Source organism: Sus scrofa, chromosome 1, assembly GCF_054392235.1.
Source record: "Sus scrofa isolate SSC_HxYL_T2T_F1_AM1 chromosome 1, Sscrofa_HxYL_maternal_Yorkshire_Landrace_v2.0, whole genome shotgun sequence".
In the NCBI taxonomy this organism is placed as follows: domain Eukaryota; kingdom Metazoa; phylum Chordata; class Mammalia; order Artiodactyla; family Suidae; genus Sus; species Sus scrofa.
In genome coordinates this window covers 3,780,991-3,799,330 of record NC_139383.1, presented here as the reverse complement: position 1 = coordinate 3,799,330, position 18,340 = coordinate 3,780,991, and the positions used below count along the sequence as shown (strand labels likewise).

Here is an 18,340-nt window from a genome sequence, read left to right as displayed (position 1 = left end):
CCTCTGAGTGGCTTTGCCCTGAAAGAAAGGGCCACGTGAAAATAAACCAGCACTCATGAAATCTGAAACGCCAACTCAAACATCTCAATTCCTGCTAGCTGAAAGAAAATTAAATCCAACGTCAGAGAAAATAACAAAAAGGTAAGATATGGAAAGTGAAAAAAGAAAATTGTCATTACTTGCCTATAAAATATTTGTGTACATAGAACTCATAGAACTGTTGATAAATTATAATAATTCATATGTGAATTTAAAAATATCTCTGGATACAAGTTCAATATAAAAAATATAATTCTACATGTAAGCAAGCAAGCAAATAAATTTTAGTGAAATACAGATTTAAATCAATATATGTGGATAAAATAAATTTTTAAATTAATCAATACCATTAACAGGATCACAAAAAATATGCCATGTCGCAATGAATCTGCAAAGGATATATACAACTTCTACCTTGAAATTTACCAATCATTACTAAGGATAACTGAAGGTAAATGTATGAATATATATACTTAACACACGGAAGTGTCAATGTTGTAAAAAATGCAATTGTTCCCATGATTTATAATTTCAAAGCAATTAAAAAAATTCCAACAGATTTTTCTCAAGAAGAGTGTGGAAAATGGCCAGCCAATTTCAACATTTTTATGGAAATACAGAGGTCTAAGATAAGAAGCAGAAATGCAAAGTTTCCTATACTACTGGAGATGAAGACTTGCACAGCTACAGTCATTTTAAGAGTAACCTGGCCTGTGGCTAGACACAAAGAACGGAGGAATGCAAGGACCTTCGGACACGGTCACACACATTCCATGGTCCCCTGATTTATGGCGATGGTGGGAAGGCCTGGAAAAAGCACTGTCCTCGGTGAGATGTGAGGAAACAGAAATTCTCCCAGTGAACAATAAATCATGGTTGGCCACTCAACTTCATAATTCATCAGGAAAATACAACTTTAAACCACAGAAAGAAACCCCTAACCCCTACACATCTATAGAATCATGAAGATGAAAAAAGATAGATGTTACCAAGTTTTAGCAAAAATGTGAATCAGATGAAATCTTCCTATACTTGATAGGAATGCAAAATGGTACAACTGTGTTGGAAATAAAGTTTGGCGGTATCTATTAAAGCTAAACATAGGCAAACTTTGGACCAGCAATTCTGTACCTCGATATTCAACCAAGAAAAATGAAGGCACTTTTCTACAAGAAAAGGTATTAGAGGACATTAGAGCATCTTATTCATAATTTAACAAAAGCGGAAATGACCTAATGTCTATCAAATGTCTTAGTAAATATGATATATTGAAAAAAAGTGAAGAGCAATGAAAGTGAATGGATCGTTTTATTAAATGACATGAAAAAGTGTCGCAAATACAGGAATGAGTGAGAGAAGACAGATGCAAATGGACACATGCTGTATGGTTTCATTTATATGAAGTTCAATGATAGGCCAAGCTAGGTGATGGAGACAGCTTCTTTTTGTTAGAAGCGGCGGGGAGGAAAAAACTGGAAAGACGTTTCTGTTGTTTGCTGTTTGTTGTTGTTTGTTATTTGCTTTTTCGACGGCAAAGGTCTGAACACGCTGTGCTGGTTTCGCAAGTGCTTTCGCTTTGCTGGAAATTATCTGCTTGCACCCTGGTTATCTGTGCTTTTTCCCTTCTGCCCTCTCCCAGGCCCTCTTGGAATGGTATCACTTAGCTCTATTCCTGCACAGATAACTTCTAAACTCCGAAAACGACATTACATTTCTAAAGCTTTTTACATCCTCAGCTCTCATTTTTTCTCCCATTTCCTCGTATAGTTTACTCCCCAAGTCCACAAAGAATGCCCTTTATAAAGATACAAAGAACCGACCATTATTTCAAATCCAGTGGTCCCTGCCCTGTTACCTTTGTCACAGCAGGATTCAAAACTTGTGGAATCCCGTTCCTTCTCAAACACCCTCCTTTGCTAACCACCATGACGCTGCATTTTCTGGCTTCTCTCCCCAGTCTTCCACGTCCTCACTCTCATGCTCCTCCAGTGGGCTTTTTCTTTGGAGGATAACCTCAAAATGTCGAGTTCATCAAACCGCTGTTTTTAAAGTTTCACACAGTTCTGATTTTAACCAGCAGTTTTAAAGACTAAAAGTCTTTATATTTAAAATTTAAATTTAATGTTTAAAATTTAAATATTTAAAATGTTTAAAGTTTAAAATTCAAAATTAATAAACAGATTCATCAGTTGAGGGAATAATGCTTAATTTTCTAATGTGAAGTATGTAGTTCATTTCCATTTAACATTATTATTGTCACCTTTAAGTTTTTCATCTCATCGTGTTTGCATTTGTCCTATTTACTCTGTTTCTTTATTCCTTCTTTCCCGTACTATTTTGAATACTCAAGTATTTTTAATCATCTCGGTATATCTTTTCTATTAGTGTTGTTTTCATAAACTGTGTGTTATTATTTCCTAGTTTGGAGTCGAGACAATAAAATCTATACTTTAACTTACTCAGTCGTTTCCTAAATCACTGTCTTTTCCATATCCAGAATACTACAAGTGTCTTACATAGTTTTAATATTTTCACCTTTTTTGGATTATTGCGTTATTATTGTCATGTGTTTTATTTCTACAGCTGTTATAAATCCAAATAGATACTGTTGCCATTTTTTTGTTGAAACAGTCAATATTCTTTCACCTTTATCCACAAGTTTGCTTTTTCCAGATAATATGTGTTTTCACCGTATTTATTCTCTGTGGGTTTAACATGGATATATTTGATCATTTTTGGAAAATTCTCAACCATCAGGTATTCAGTTTTTGCTGTTGTTTTAGTCTTGCTCTCAGCCTCCAACTGAACACATCTGAGACCATGTAATAGCACTTATCCATTTCTTATACTTTCTTCTGTTTTTTAATTTTTATTTTACGTCTCCTTTGGCACTTTAATTTGTGTATTTTGTATTGATATGTCATTTGTTTTACTACTTTTGCTTAAAGTTGTATCCAGGGTACTATTAAAACCACCCAGTGAATTCTTAATTTTATGTTTTATTTTTCAGTTCTGGAGTGCTCTTTTGGCCTTGTTTTAATAAATTCCAACACCTTATTAAACTATTTTTAATCTATTTTCTATATCTGTCTCCCTGTTGTAACAAAACTACACTAACTATTTTAAAGTCATTACCTGCTGACTTCTAAGTCAACTGTGGACTGGCTTCTATTACTTGTTTCTTGCTTAGGTATTCGTTATGTTTTCCTACATCTCTGCATTTCTTGTATTATTTAAAGTGCATCATACATTTCAATAGACAGTAGAGAAGAAAAAAGTGTTATGTATGTTTTCTTTTCACTTGTTCATTAGAAAGATTGATGAGGGATTAACTCAATGTACTCATGTATTTTGTTGTGTCCAGGTTAGATTTTGGTTTTAGTTAGTTTCAGCCCAATTCTTGTTCCAAATATCTTGAAGTTCAGTCTTTTCATTGAGATTTCGTTTCCTAAACATTGTGAACCTACAGACGATTTCATCTGCATTTTCAGTCCCTTCCGAAGGTTCCCATTGTCTCAGCATTCTTCAGATATTCCATGAAATCATGCATTTGGAGTTCCTCTAATTTCAATTCACTGTCAGTCCAGAGGGACTTCAAAATTTTTTGTTTCCTTAGTGATTCTGCCTGTGGCAAGCTGGATTTTTAGCCTGTTCCCTGATTCAAGAAGTTCTCTGAAAGTAAAAGTTTCCAGTGACTCAGTCTACTTAAACAGAACACTGTTCTACCTGGAATTATAGTATTTCTAGTCCCCGTGGTTAATTACAGCTTGCCTATCTTTTTGTAACGGTGTTAGCTTCTCTAGTTGTGCAGCAGGAGTGATAACTTGCCTCTACCTACAACATCAATAATATCAGTGCAAGTTTTATTGCCACTTGTGTATTTTTTTTTTTTTTGTCTTTTTGTCTTTTTGCTATTTCTTTGGGCTGCTCCCACGGCATATGGAAGTTCCCAGGCTAGGGGTCGAATCGGAGCTGTAGCCACCGGCCTCTGCCAGAGCCACAGCAACGCGGGATCCGAGCCGCGTCTGCAACCCACACCACAGCTCACCACAACGCCGGATCGTTAACCCACTGAGCAAGGGCAGGGACCGAACCTGCAACCTCACGGTTCCTAGTCGGATTCGTTAACCACTGCACCACGACGGGAACTCCCACTTGTGTGTTTTTTATGCTAAAATCTCCCTTAAAACTTTGTAACTCAGAAACTATCTCTGTTTCTTATCACTTTGTCTCCTTAGCTTTGTGTGTATGTGTGCGTATTTCAAAGCTTTATAGCAAGAATTACTTTATTTTACATTAAAATTTTAAAAAAACCAATAAATTCTCCATCAATACAACATGTGCAAGATTTTGAAATATTTAAGGTTTTAATTCATTTTTATTTCAAATGGTAAATATTATTTACTAAAAAGAATCTAACTTTTTGGAATTCAAGGTAGGCAATTTTCTGTAAGAGGTCAGTTATTTCCAGAAACATTACTTTAACAATTTTTTTCTCGGAGCAATAGAAATCACAAATTAGAAACCTAATTTTATATAAATAGAGAATTTATATAAATATTGCAAATAAGGATGTAATACAATTGTAATATTTAACTTATATATTTGGTATCAAGTTTAGTGTTCAACATAACAAATGTTATGTGTAATAATATCACCCAGTCATCCACCAGCAGTATGATTTTTACCAGCTGTATCTATGTATTATTTGAAAAATTATCTATTTGTGCAACAAATTTTTGTGTGTGATTCATTGTGTCCCACAGTTTGTGTGGGAGGACAGAAGTTTACAGTTGAATAACACATAAAGAAGACCCCAATAAATAATCCTTTTCAATACAGATTTGTAGCCATAGTGCAACTTTATTTATTTATTCATCTATTTATTTATTTATTTATTTTTCTTTTTAGGGCCACACCTGCGGCATATGGAGGTTCCAAGGCTAGGGGTCCAATCGAAGCTACAGCTGACAGCCTACACCACAGCCACAGCAACACAGGATCCAAGATGTGTCTGTGACCTACACCACAGCTCAGTGCAGCACTAGATCCTTATCCCACTGAGTGGGACCAGGGATCAAACTCGCAACCAATGGTTCCTAGTCAGATTCATTTCCGCTGCACCACGACAGAAACTCCCAATTTATTTTTTAAATGCTTCCTTCTCTTTACCATTTACTAAGTAATTACAAAAGCTAGTATATGAAGTCCACTTTACTTAGCTGAAAATCCCATTTGAGAAGAAAATAGAGGAAGACGCTGTCCAAACACTCTTTGTCTCACCCACTCTCAAACCTTGATCTTCCCTTTTCCCAGAGAAGATCCCATATCCTCCTATAGGAACCACCCTGAGCGTCACACTTTTGCCATTGCTCTGCCTGGGCAGGTGCGTAAATGTGGTCCAACAACTCTTATGGGCACTAGAGACAGCCAGGAGTAGATGAGACTATGGATGACACGCCCTCGCTCAGCTCAGTGACGACATCTCAGTGACGGACAGTATGATCCCAAGGGCCAGCCTGGAACAGTGCCAGCAGCACTGGTGACCATATTGAGTGATAGCAGTGGTGACAGTAAGAGATGTCATCCCATCACTTCAGGACCTGCCCTGGGCAGCTCCACTTCGTTTGTCTTTATTGGTGTCTCCCTTCTGCTCATCTATCATGCAGATCTATTCCAAATTATATCTTCTGTAGAGTGAGTAGTTATCAAACACCTCATTATAAGCACAATGATGTGTTTGCTCAAATTGAATCTACTCCAGTGACCACTGGACAAGGCGTTGATGTGCTCTAATCAGAAATCAAATGCATCAGAATGAGATTTATTTGTTACAGTCCACTGGAAACTAAAAATAAAGACATAAACAAGTAACCATATGTTATATCTGAAGTAAATGTTATTAGAAAAATGATAATATAAAACTATTAAAGATGAGCAAGAATGTATCAATACTTTCCAGATTATATCCATGATTGAGGTTTGAGCATCTATCAGAGCAACCAAGAAGCTGAGATACAGACTCAGAGGCCCTTCACTTCACAGAGATCTCTGCCCTCCAACAGAAAAAACAAACGATCATTGCAGGCTTCCAAGGTATTCTCTCTTCCATGCAGAGTGACAGTCAGAGGGCGTAAGAAGAATTGTATGTACAATATGACCTCTTTCAATTTGTTCGATGATATATGTTTTTGTATTTGGCAGAATTTAGTCTAAAACTTGCCTTCATTGTAAAATAATATCTGAATGTAAGGGTTTAAGGAAAGGAATGTATATACTCATTTACCTGTAATTGCCAAAGTCTAGAAATAAATACTACAACAGCTGTCATTTTTGACTCTCCAAATGGTTTGAGTGAGTTTGTAATTTTCATTAAAGTACCCCTAAACTATGTCACATGGTACATATGCTGATCATTTCAATAACTCAAGGGCAGTTTTCTTTTTTAATTTATAAATTTCATTGGAGTATAGTTGGCTTACAAAGTTCTGTTACTTTCAGTTGCACAGCAAAGTAAATCAGCTACACTTACACATATATTCAAGGGTAGTTTTGTCTTCCAATTTTTGTCACCTTTGAAATAGAAACGTATGTCATTGTGCATTTGTGGTTGAAATTTTTTATTACTTATGTCATTTAGATATGGATTTCAAAGTATGTAAAAATTTAAAAATTATCACACAACAACTATATGGGCCTCTCTTTAAAAATGTTAACAAATTTATACCCCATCTCCTATTTTTCCTAAATTATTATTCCTATTTTTCCTATTATTCCTAAAATGATTTTACAATGAGGATACTATGGAAACAGAATATTTGAGTATGTTATAAAGAAGTAAGAAAAGCTGATTTGAATATATTAAGTTGAATCATAGTGACAAGGATTAAAGTCTTGCATTTCTTCTCTCTTGATAACTGCATGTACATTAAAAGGGAAGGTGCTCTAATCACTACTAAAAAGTTTGATTTAACTGTAAGATTTTTAGATAGGATTCAAATTTGGGATTTATAAATTATTAATCCTCTCTGTTGGAGAGGACTCAAAAAGCATCGATCTTCTGATTCAGCAGGTAAGAATCTGAGAGTTGTCACTTCCATCCTCACAACGGAAAAGCTCATCAAATGGAAAATCAACAGCTCTTCTTAGATCTGTCAGAAACCTGAGGTCACAGGAAAAGCTGCTTCCTGAAAGAGTAGAGAGACAGACAGACAAGAGAACTGCAGATCACTGAAGCAGAAGCCTGGAAGCAGAAATTGCCACAGGAGCTGCTACCAAGGGAATGCAATAGAAAGAACGGCATGTCTTGTGTATGAGTGAAGAAGTCTCTGGGGAAACCCAAAGGTGACAGGGGAGACAAAAGGGAATTTTAGAATAGCAAAGAGTAAGCACAGTTTAAATAATGGCCAGATAAACACAAAACCTTACAGTAAAAGTCTATTTACTTCAGTTCCTTTAATCCAACCATCATGCCTGGCTTTCACCAAAAAAATACAAGACATATTAAAAGACAAAAACCAGAACTTAAAGAGACAAATCAATCCTCACTGCCAGGCCCAGTTATGGCAGGGATTTTGGAATTGTCAGAACAGGAACTTAATTATGACTAATATGCTAAGGGCTCTAATGAAAAAGTGAACAACTCACAAGAAGAGATGGCAAATGCAACTGGAAAGATTGAAACTATAAGAAAGCAATAAAAAGGAATTCTAGATATATGAAGCAATACAGCAGAAAATGGAGAATGCCTTTGATGGGTTCAGTAGCAGACAGGACATGGCTCATGAAGGACTCAGTGAGCTTGAAGATATGTCAGTGGAAACTTCAGGATAAGTACTTCAGTAAATTTTAAAATTTACACCTAGAAATACTGTATATAAACTCCAGAAAACCAAATAAAAAAGAACATCTTGAAAGAATCCATAGGGGAAAAACACCTCTTGTATAGAATGCTAAATGTAAGAATTAAATCAGTCCTGTCTTTAATATTCACGTAAGCAAAAAATGGTGAAATAAAATATTTAAAATATTTAAAGTGTGGAAGGATAAAACCACCAATCTAGAAATACGTATGTAGTGAAGTTATTCCTCGGGAAAAACAAAAATTGAGGCAATTTGTCGTGAATAGACCTCTCTTGTAAGAAACGTCAGAAAAGTTCCAAAACAACGAATACAAGTTAGGTCAGGAGATCAGATTCGCACAAAAGAAGAACATTGGAGAACGTAAACGCAGTCCTCTGGTTTTCTTACTCTTGCCTTTACCCAACAGATAACAGTGTGTTCAAAATAATAACTTTTTACAAATCGCAAATGGGCGTTGCATTTTGTCTGTTTTCATCTATTAGATAATTACACCATTCTGTCCTTTATTAATAGGAAAAATCACATTGATGGATTTTCCTATGTTCAAACTACTTTGCGTTCTTAGGAAAATACCACCAAGCTGTGGTATATCCATTTTATACATCGCTGGGTTCAGTTCACTGGTACTGTGTTGAAGGTTATTGTAAGTCAGAAGATATTTCTGTCTATAGTTTCTTTCCTGGTGATGTCTTTGCTTGGCTTTGATATGAAGGTAACATTGGCCTCATAAATAAGTTGAAGTTTTTTTCTTTTTCCTTTTGGAAATTTTTGAAAGATTAATGCTAATTCTTCTTTAATTGTTTGGTAGAATTCACTAGTGAAGTGGCAGTTTATAGCATTTCTTCCTATCATATGATTAGACGGATTCCTTAAGTTGCCAAAATCCAGCTATTGTTGAGAGGTTCTGTGTACCTGCTGGGATCCACCTTCCATTCTCAGGTCTGCCGTTTTACCATTCGGACTTAGCTTTCACTTCCTGCTTGTGCAGAGCCTCAAGGGCAGCTAGAAGTGACAGCCGAGGTCTTGCGTAGGCTTTTACTCAGAACGTATACAGCCCTGGGCATGTGCAAAGCCCAACTAGTGTGTAGAGCCTTCTAGATCGGTAGGATTATCACGGAGCTTTTCTAAAGTCCCTATGGACCTCTCACTCGCCACTGTTTCCTTTTCAGATTTTTCTTCCAGCTCTTTGTTTCCCCAGTTGTTATCACCTATGCAGGCAGCTGCAGTATTAGTTATTTCCTGCTGATTTTTAACAACAAACACCCTTGGGGAAAGGCTATTCCCGTAGGGTGACTCTAAGTCAGGGCAAATAAGAGAGGCTTTGTGACTGTGATTTTTCCAGGGAAATACCAGTAAGGTCTCATAATGACAGTTATATAAAAACTGTCATTTCCCAGGGGTTCCAGTCACTTTCTGCACCTTCCGAAAGCTACTGAGCTGCTTGTTTCTGCTGTGACTGTGGGCAACTGCTTTTTAAGGCTTTCACTGAACTTAGGAGAGGGGAATTCATTTTCCTTGAATTTCTTTACACTTCTTGGATGTTTATATTCATATCTTTCATCAAATTTGGGAAATTTACAGCCACTATTTCTTCTGATATTCTCTCTCCCCCTTTGCCTTTCTCTTCCTTTTGAAACTTCCACAACACATGTGTCGGCCACTTTGGTGCCATTCCATAGGTTCCTTAGGCACTGGACACAGTAGTCTTTTTCTTTTTCTGATTCTTAGACTCAGTTTCCATTGTCCTATCTTCAAGTTCACTAATTCTTTATCATTTCTCTTCAAATTTGCTTTGAATCCCTCTAGCCAATTCTTTATTTTAGTTATTGTACTTCTCAATTCCAGAATTTCTTTTTTAGGTTGTCACCTTATTGATACTTCCTCTTTATTTATACATTTTTTTTGACTTTCTTCCTGTCTTGCTTTAGTTCTTTGAGCATCTTTAAGAGAAATATTTTACAGACTTTGTCTGATATATCTGTTTTATGTCATTTTTCAGAGATATTTTCTGTTGTTGTTGGTTTTTTTCCTCCTTTGAATAGGCCATACTTTCTTGGTTCTTTGTATTTCTCATTTTTTGTCCAAAACTAGACATTTGAATCTATCAGTGTATTACTGTAAATCAGTTTCTCCCTCTTTCCCAGGGATTTCTTCCTTTTGTCATTGATTTGTTTTTTTTTGTTTTTGTTTTTTTTAATTGTTTAGGCTGTCTATGTGCCAAGGATCAACTTAAGGTCTTCTCAGGTTTTTACTAAGTCTGTGCCTTTCCCTGGACAAACATGATTAATTTCTAATTTTCCTCACATGTGCAATGGCTTTTGAATGTCTTAGTCTTTAGTGTCTGGCTTCCCAGAGAGCAAAACCATGGGAGAAAATAAAGGTTACTGGCCCTTTAATTCCCCTTGCAGTCACTTTAGTCAAAATAGGAGGGATTTTCAACAATGGCAGCAAATACAACAGCAATTGCTGCCCACCCCTTTGTTTGAACTTCAGTGATCAGTGAAGGCAATCAGTGATTAGAACACAGTTCCATGATCCCGTGATGTTCAGGAGGCAGGATCCTATTTGCCCACCCTGAGTGGGGAATGGGAATGGATAGGATAGGATGGTAGGGAATGGATAGGATAGTAGGATAGCGGCTACTGTTCTAAGGGCTAAAAGAAACATCATAATTTGTGGTCCACCTTCCCCTGGAATTTGCAAGCCTTCAATAGAATCCAGCATGCCAAAGTACCTACATGAGACAGACTCTGCCAGAGCAACTGCTATGTAGATGGGGAGATTTGACTCCTGGGGCTTCTAACTCTGCCACCTGCCCCAAATCCTTCCTGATGGCTGCTAGTACTACTGAAAACCAAAAGAGAGGTCTAGTTACCTCACAATGAAAAGAGAGATTTTAGTAAAGATCTCTTCTCGTCCTTATCAATGTTCATACTGAAGTTTGCCTATGTGTGGATTAAATAATCTTAATTTTTAAAATACTCTAAAGGTGTTTTTATCCTTTTAAACATGCTTATGTCTTTAAAGTATCTTTTCCACCTTTTTAGAAAATTTTGTGATATATGTTAGTAATTATTGTGAGTGTTTCAGAATCATTTATTAATAAAATATGGCATTTCCCTGGCAAGAAAAATCCCATTAGTGTTTTGCTATAAAAGCACTGTAAGTGGAGTTCTAAGTACTTTATCAGCTTCCTGTCTGTTTTTGAGTGACAGCCTGAATCATTAAAAACAGTCAGCACTAAAATGATTTATTTTCATCTAAATAGAGATTACTTAATTTAATTAAATATGCTTTATGCTTCGCAATTGCCACAAAGCAGTTCCTGCAGAGTTCTAACTCGTTATTTCATGCACCCACAGCCTCAGTGGAATACTAAGAGGATACAGATTTTAGACCTTTTAGCTCCTCCTTGTAAACATCTTTAAAAATTCAAGAACTCTCTGGAAATTCTGTGCTGGCCTGTGAAATTAACATAGTACCTGATTATTTTTTACTAAAGTGACTATACTTTCTTTTGCATTTCTATAATTCTGATTTGCTTTTTGTGCCTGTATTTACACCATGAAGGCTAAGGATTACTCCCGCAAACATTAAGCATTATACTTTTAATTTTTCACGGCTTTATTTAACTCTCCCTGATTCCTTTTCATTGCTGTACACAGGAACAATTTCCCTGCTTCAAAGTTTCATTTTCCAAGTCTGAAATTTTAAATGCATCTGTTTCACGACTTAAAATAAAACTTGCAGTTTTCAAACTATGAGTATACCCCATCTCATTGAATGTCTTACATTATAAAAACACATTGGCATTCTTAAAAGTCTTTTTTTCCTTGAGAATAAACACAAATTCCTCTCTTTGTCTTCTTGCTGACTTTTAGATTACTGCAATTTGAAACCAAGGCAGGCATAGGCACAGATGATAGAAGCCAAAAAGATGCTAGAACTTAACAGTATGGGTAGATTTCAAAGACTTTGAAAGACTGCCTGAGTTTGAAAACCAATTTTACCACCTTAGTTGTATAGTTAAAAGGAAGTCGCATTTCCTCTATGAATCTCGATTTCTTCTTCTGTAAAATGGCAATTACAACAGTATGCATGTGAGAGAGTTGTTATGAAGAATAAGAGAGTAAATATTTGTAAATTATTAAGACAGTAACTGCCACGTAGTAAGCATTCAATAAACAATAACTTTTATCAGTTACATTTTATCTAGCACCACATTTATTCTAGACCTCTATACCTTATGTACATTTTATCCTACCTGCAGAGTGGATACTATGTACCCATTTTATACATGAGGAACTAGGCAGTTCAATGTCTCGCTCAAGGCCATAGCAGAGATAATTGGTAGAGCCACAGATCAATACAAATCTACACTAGACAACCTTGCCTTTCCCACTCTGATGTTCTCCCTCCAGAATAGAGAACTCGAAAAAACAAACCAAAGCACAAACACATTCTTACTTGTTAACTTTTGTCTCTTTGATAACAGCCATTCTAGCTATAAGGTGATGATGTATTGGGGTTTTGATTTGCTTTTCCCTGATGATTAGCAATGTTGATGATTTTTTTTATATACCTTTAGTTACTCGTATATCTTTTTAGGAAAATGTCTGTTCAAGTACTTTGCCCATTATTTAATCTGATAATTTTGGATTTTTGATATTAAAGTATAGGGATTCCTCTTATATTTTGGATACTCATACATTACCGGACGTACAATTTGCAAAGATTTTTCTCTGTTTATTAGGCTGCCTTTTAACTCTGTTGATTGTTTCCATCGCGGGGCAGAACATCTTCAGTTTGATGCAATCCCCTTTGTCTATATCTGCTTCTGTTGTCTGTGCTTCCGGCACTACAGCCGACAATCATGGCTGGGTTGTAGCAGACCTTGGCATTGCCATCTTTCCCTCTTCTACCTGGGCCTTGTCTGCATGGGGCTATTCCAATTCCATTCTTTGCTCTTCCTGTAGACAAAAGGGGGAAAAAGACATCGTCCTTAGAAACCACATATCAAAGCAGCAAATGTCTCTGTGTCTGAATTTCAGAACGCCTCTTTGGAACAGAGGTCCTGCTGTCCTTTTCATTCCCTCAACCTTGGGCCTGGCACCACTCAACAGTATTAATTAATCAGCAAATAATCTTGTGTTCTTCTGAGTTATGTATTTTGGGGCTTTTTTTTTTTTTTAAGGTTGGGAACTATCAGGAATAGTGTGATTTCAGTCCGTGATGTGCTGTGTGTATCTAGGCTTTTGATATTCACCCTCACATAGCACATCCTAATTTGCACCCACATCTCCATACCCCCTCAGTTCTAAAAACTCAGATTGCCTGGTATTTCTTTCATCATAAAAAATGCTGCCTTACACATCCACAGTTCTGTTTTCAAACCTATGAGAACCTTTATTTGGGGGTGGGGGGGATGACATGCACAAAATTGCCTTTCCTGGGCCATATGACTTTAACTTAGCTAAATACACCCTACTCTGTGGAGTGGCTTCAGAAGCCAAAATAATATATCAACAACAAACCAAAAAACTTCTCAAATATAGGACAGATGTATTAATAGATAAAATCAGCTACCTGCCTTCACTTGGAATAGAATAGACATAAATTGGAATTTTTTTCTTTTTTCTTTTTTTTTTCTTTTTGTCTTTTTGCCTTTTCTAGAGCAACTCCCAAGGCATATGGAGGTTCCCAGGCTAGGGGTCCAATCGGAGCTGTAGATGCCGGCCTAAGCCAGAGCCAAAGCAACTCGGGATCCAAGCCTCATCTGTGGCCTACAACACAGCTCACGGCAATGCCAGATCCTTAATCCACTGTGCAAGGCCAGGGACTGAACCTGCAACCTCATGGTTACTAGTCGGATTTGTTAACCACTGTGCCATGACTAGAGCTCCCGGAATTTTTTTTTTAAAGGTAGGTGAATTTAAACCAAAATATTGTAGACAGTGGAGGTAGCTAAACATGAATTTCTAAATAAAGTGAAAGATTCTGCTTTACTGGTTACATAAACAAGTCGTGTCTTCATCTGCTTTTGTGGGGACTTGGCTCATTGCTCTATGCTTGAACACTGGGGTGTCTCAAGGCGCAGTCTTCAGGCTTCTTCCCTCTCTGTGCTCACCCCCAAGATGCTCCCCTCACTCTCATGGTTTTGAATACCATCTATGTGCGAAAAAGCCCAAAGGCATAGAACTACCTACCTAGAACTTCCACCTCTCTACTCAATACCTCCTCTTGGTTTATAATAGGAATCTCAATATGACTTTATCCACAACGAAACTTTTCCTTTTGTTTCAGGCTTGGGTTTATTTCTGAATGAGAGAAGAAATTAAAACATTAGCTCATCAAAATAAAACATTTTTCTACCTCATGAAAACACAGGGAGTCCAGGTCTGGTATGACTATTCCACAAGAAGCTTCCACCTGGTTGGTCTACCCTGTTATCCTTCAAAGCTCAAACTGCGGCTATTGCCTTATGGGCCAAGAGTTTTATCAACTCCAGCCACCAACATACATTCCAGCCTTTGGAAGAAGGAAAGGTGAGGAAATGTATAAACCCCCCTCCCGAGTCTTAGGAACAATGCCAAAGATTTCTATGCTCGCAGGTCTCCGAGAAAACCCTAATTCCATGCCAAGGTTATGAATAACTTGAAAAAAATTTGAAGGAGTTGCAAAGTGAAGCTCAAATGTAGCTTTAATGGCCTAGAAAAGCCTAGTTGTGTGTCTGTTGGTCAGGAGGTCATGGACAAAACGGGATCCTCACCCCAGACCAGAGGCAGACCTCCACAGAGGGGCAGTGGTCATTATCTCTGTGAGCATCTTATTCCAAACGGGGAGGGTGGTGGAGTTGAGTTGGTCACAGTTATTCCAACCAAACTCCCGACCTGGTAACCCCCCCACCCCTCAGGCAGAAGATAAATCTCTCTCACCAAAGCCAGAAGGGTCTACATTGTTCCTCTCTAACACTAGCCTCGTTTTGTGAGCCTGCACTTGGTCGCAGGATTGCATTCCACTAAAAGGAATCCTAAGGAATGTGGTATTTATTCAAGGGGCGTGGGGAATCCTCACCTGATGAGGGCAAGTGATGGCATCCACTTCAGAGGAATCTGGTAGAAATTTCTAATGACGCTTAGCCACAAAGCCCCAATATGTACTTGGCTTATCTTAGGTTGGAGGTTCCATGTGGGGAATTATAATGATCTGAGCAAAACCAATTTCTCCCTTTGCTCCAATTGATGACACATGGCCTCTGTTACAGACACTCGTGAGTGCCTTTTCTAAATCCACACATATTTCTGCACAAAAACTAATGGTCTATGGAGTCAGGAGTTCTGCATGTGACAGTAGCTGGTGCCAGATGTTCCAGAGGAAAGCTGCAAGCCCCCAGGATGGCGCTAACCATAAAAAACTAAAGCACAGGGAGAAATCCTAGCTGACCCCAAGGTGGGAATCAATCAGGTCTTGAGGCGAAAAGATCGTGACTGTTGGCAAAATTTCATATTGGCAAGGGCTGTGGAACGCACCATTTTTCCATACAAATTAAGCTAAATGCGTCAAGAACAGTTGGTAACTATTAACAGTTACCACGCTGTTCAGCAGTTTCCAACAATTTTCGTCAACTCTGACCATGTTAATAGATGTGTTAATCACGGCACTAAACAAGGCGCATAATGAGAGAAGGTAATTTGCCCCTCTCTACGGAGAAAGGGGAATATTGAAAATATAATGACAAAATAACATGCATTTCAAAAAAGATGTTTTCTTAGATATCACAAAATGAGAATTTGAGGATGTTCAGGGAAATTTTTAGCCATCTATTTAGAATATAAAATAAATGTATGCACAAATGTATCTCTGTTCCTTGCAGTGTTACTTATAAAGTTGTATCAGACAAGGTGATGTATCAGCCAACTAGAATAGATTATAAGCACAAGACTAACCTCTCTGAGGCTATTGAAATTGATTTCCTAAAATATGTTTATGCAAAAAGGGTCACAAAAATCCGTGCAGTATAATTCAATCTGTGATCTAGCCGGTATCTATCTACGTAAATAAGTACATTTAAACTTGTATGGACGTGATCCTGGAAGAAAACATATCACAATATTAACAAAGGCTTTTCAGTGTATGTGTATATATCACTTTTAGCTTATTTTTTGGCCTGCAAAATAGGCATTTCATCTTAGCATGGAGATAGGAGTTATTTTACCAACAGATATCCATACTATAGTTGTTTAAAACAAAAATGCCTTCCCAAATATAGGCAGACACTCTTTTTAACAGTGCTCTTTGGACTATTTGAGACAGGTTGGAATTTTCCAAAAGATTTGTAACTAACTCTGAGCGAGAGAATAAAGAGGATACAGCCAAGAAAAGACAGGCAACATAAAACAGTCAGGCTTTCCAAGTACAAGTTTCATGCCCCATAATAACTACCTCCCAAGCTTGCAGACCACGTCTCAGTCATCATCCTGTCTTGTTCCAGCCCCGAAGGTTTAGTACATCTATTCAGGCAGCCCGCTATGATTGCTGCACTCTCAGCTCTATGAAGAGCCCCCTCTTATTTTCAGACACACCAAAAAAGTGGCCCACAGGTCATCCACAAAAAAAAAAAAAAAAAAGAAAGGAAGAAAAGAAAAGAAAAGAAAAAAAAAAAAGCATTTCAGATAATGGAAGATTTCTTTTTTCTACTTCCAGTTTTTGTCCCAAGGGATTTCAATTATCAAAAGCCCATTGAAAATTCACTTGTAACTAAAAATAAATGTGTCACTCAGCGGTCACTGAGCTTTCCTATTCTCGACCTCCCCATTCCAAATAGCACTACAGGTTGTGGGATGATCTATCCAAGTCCAAATTGTCTCTCTGTGATTCTTGTAAAACACAGCAAAATGGTATTTGAGCCGCATCTGTGACCTATGCTGCTACTCGAGGCAATGCTGGATCCTTAACCCACTGAGCAAGTCCAGGGATCAAACCTCCATCCTCACGCAGACTCTGTCGGGTTCTTAACATGCTGAGCCACGATAGGAATTTCTAGTCTTGCTCAATTTTGAGCAAACTGATTTATCCTTCTAATTCTCAATTTCTTACCAGATAACAATCCCGCATTTATGGATATTTGCTGAAGATCCAAGGAGGTAGCAACTGCAATTGTTTAAACCATAAGGGGCATGGAGTAAACTGAGAGAAAGCCTCTGTCGTGAGGCTTAAAACAGTAGTTCACAGGGACTCTGTGCTGATGCTTTTCCAGAGACTTTTAAATCAGTTCCTAGTCCAGTTATTTATTGCCATATTTAGGACAGGAGACAAGCCATGAAATGTGTCATTAGCTACAATTGATCATAGGGAGTAGGGGTGACCATGCAGGTATTTTTTACTTTGATCAGATAATCTCAGATGCAGAAATGCATGGCCTCTGGGGAGACCGTCCCATCACTCACGTGCACTCCCCATTAGTACAGCAAACGGATTCAAAGTTCCATTATACACTCAGCCAGTGGTGGCAACTGACGAGAGATGAGGTCCAAGAAAACGCAGTGTCTGGAAACCTGATCGTCTACGAGGAACCCTGGCGATACTGCTGGATCTCGTCTCAGCACGGACCCTGTGTGGTTAAGGGATGAAAAGCGGTTGCCGGGCTAAGACGGCCAGCCTGATCTGGCTCGTTGTCTTCTCCTCCTTTCGTTTCTTTTTGTAGACAGCTTGGAAAGCTCCCCAGATGATAATCTATATGCCTTTCCACAGAGCACCTCGGATGCTGGTTAAATAGGAAGAGCAAAACTTGCTAATAAGATGGCATTTTCTCCTCCTGTACATTCTTGGATTCCTCAGTGTCTATTCAGAGGATAAAGAAAAGATCCTGCCTCTTATTCAGCTTCCGCAAACACTCTAAGCAAACACATCTCTTGTCTGCAGCCTGAGGGACAGATCTGTGAGTTTGCTGCTGTGAATTCCTCTGTCCGGAAGATTCCCATAAGCGCTAGACTAAGAAAGGGGGCTGTTTACAGGAACAGGTTCCTTGGCTGCAGAGTTAAAACATCATTTTTTCTCTTCCCATCACTGTGTTCATTTTAACTCCTCGCCAGATGTTTTCCCTCCACCACGTTAGGGGAGGTGATGAATTTAGAGGGGCTAGGAGAGGAGGGAAGGAAATGAATCGACTAGTCCAGGAGATGTCCTTATAGACAACACGATACGGAGGTCCCTTGCCTGTGTGGTTCTGTTTCTAGGACAGGAGAGGGAGGAGGTCTGATCTGAGAAATGGTGCGCGCAGAGTAGAGATGTGTTTCTTCGTGTGGGTGGATGAGGGACGTGCCCCTGGCTGCAAAAACACCTTCAGCTTTTTCTCAAGTATGAATAAGTGATTACTACAGGTGGGGAAAGTATTTGAATCCCCAAGTCAAACATGCAGAGAGTTGGCAGCGTACATAGA

At 38.0% G+C, this 18,340-nt stretch overlaps 1 long non-coding RNA gene across 2 annotated transcripts; it reads right to left on the bottom strand.

Annotated features, from left to right (window-relative positions):
• Positions 1–9,975: 9,975 nt before the first annotated feature.
• LOC106508791 (uncharacterized) lies at positions 9,976–18,129 on the bottom strand. 2 transcript variants are annotated; one of them, XR_001305838.3, is made up of 3 exons: positions 16,999–18,129; positions 14,109–14,219; positions 9,976–12,872 (listed from the first exon to the last, which is right to left on the bottom strand). It is a non-coding gene; the product is annotated as an uncharacterized LOC106508791 (long non-coding RNA). The 2 variants fall into 2 exon arrangements; XR_014831417.1 differs by having other exon boundaries at positions 10,070–12,872; positions 14,977–17,841.
• Positions 18,130–18,340: the final 211 nt, after the last annotated feature.